We start from the raw sequence: 1813 nt of genomic DNA, 5'->3' as shown, positions 1-1813 counted from the left end.
TTATTTCCCTCCAAATTTTCGAAATTTTGGGTTGACTTGGTCAAAAATTTTTAAAATTAGTTGTTTCTTACAAGTCAAGTCAAATTTTCAATTTTAAAAATCTTATCTTTTCAAAATCTTTTTTAAAAATCACATATTTTTCATTTTTTTAATAATTTTTGAAAATTCTTTAAAATATTTTCAAAATCTTTTTCTTATCTTTATATCAAATTTTCGAAAACTCACTAACAATTAATGTGATTGATTCAAAAAATTTGAAGTTTGTTACTTTCTTGTTAAGAAAGGTTCAATCTTTAAAAATTATTTTCGAAATTTTCCCTCTCTTTTCTTATTCTATTTAATTATTTAATTACTAACACTTCTCTTCACCTCTCTTCACCTAAATATCCGAACCCACTCTTCTTCACTCTTCTCCCCTTTCTTCTTCTATTAACATAAAGGAATCTCTATACTGTGACATAGAGGATTCCTCTTCTTTTCTTCTTTTCTTCTCTTTCATATGAGCAGGAACAAGGAAAAAGGCACTCTTGTTGAAATTGATCCTGAACATGAAAGGACTCTGAAGAGAAAACTAAGAGAAGCTAAATTACAACAATCTAAAGGTAACCTTTCAGAAATATTAGAACAAGAGAAGGAGATGGCAGCCAAAAATAATAATAATGCAAGGAGAATGCTTGGTGACTTCACAAAACCAACGTCCAAATTTGATGGAAGAAGCATCTCCATTCCTGCCATTGGAGCTAATAATTTTGAGCTTAAGCCTCAATTAGTTGCCTTAATGTAACAAAACTGCAAGTTCTATGGACTTCCATCTGAAGATCCTTATCAGTTTTTAACTGAGTTCTTGCAGATCTGTGAGACTGTTAAGACGAATGGAGTAGATCCTGAAGTCTACAAACTCATGCTTTTCCCTTTTGCTGTAAGAGACAGAGCTAGAATATGGTTGGATTCACAACCTAAAGACAGCTTGGACTCCTGGGAGAAGCTGGTCACGGCCTTCTTGGATAAATTCTTTCCTCCTCAAAAGCTGAGCAAGCTTAGAATGGATGTTCAGACCTTCAAACAAAAAGATGGTGAATCCCTCTATGAAGCTTTGGAAAGATACAAGCAGTTGACCAAAAGGTGTCCATCTGACATGTTTTCAGAATGGACCATATTAGATATATTCTATTATGGTCTATCTGAATTTTCGAAAATATCATTAGACCATTCTGCAGGTGGATCCATTCACCTAAAGGCTGAGCAATAGCAAGCCTTTTCCATCATCTTCTTAGCAACAGACAGAGAATTTTGAACAAAACACTTTTAATTTAGCCAATCTAGTTTCTGATCTCTCAAAAGCCACTTTCAATTTCATGAGTGAAACAAGATCCTCCATCAGAAATCTGGAGGCACAAGTGGGCCAGCTGAGTAAGAAAGTTATTGAAACTCCTCCCAGTATTCTCCCAAGCAATACAGAAGAGAATCCAAAAGGAGAGTGCAAGGCCATTGATGTGATCAATGTGGCCGAATACACAAGGGAGGAGGAGGACGAAAATCCTAGTAAGGAAGACCTCCTGGGACGTCCCTCAAGCAAGAAGGAGTTTCCTATTAAGGATCCAAAGGAATCTGAGGCTCATATAGAGACCATAGAGATTCCATTAAATCTCCTTCTGCCATTCATGAGCTTTGAAGACTATTCTTCCTCTGAAGAAGATGAAGATGTGACTGGAGAGCAAGTTGCTCAATATTCAGGAGCTATCATGAAGCTGAATGCCAAGTTGTTTGGTAATGAGACTTGGGAAAGTGAACCTCCCTTGCTCATTGGTGAACT

General features: G+C 35.9%; 1 non-coding gene across 1 annotated transcript; it reads right to left on the bottom strand.

Moving 5' to 3' along the window:
* Positions 1-1033: 1033 nt before the first annotated feature.
* Positions 1034-1137, bottom strand: LOC127743148 (small nucleolar RNA R71). The gene has a single exon (XR_008004465.1). It is a non-coding gene; the product is annotated as a small nucleolar RNA R71 (small nucleolar RNA).
* Between the last annotated feature and the right edge of the window lie 676 nt (positions 1138-1813).

This window comes from Arachis duranensis, chromosome 1 (assembly GCF_000817695.3).
Source record: "Arachis duranensis cultivar V14167 chromosome 1, aradu.V14167.gnm2.J7QH, whole genome shotgun sequence".
NCBI classification, from domain to species: Eukaryota; Viridiplantae; Streptophyta; class Magnoliopsida; order Fabales; family Fabaceae; genus Arachis; species Arachis duranensis.
Note: the sequence above shows the minus strand (reverse complement) of the source record. Positions and strands in the feature narration are given on the sequence as shown.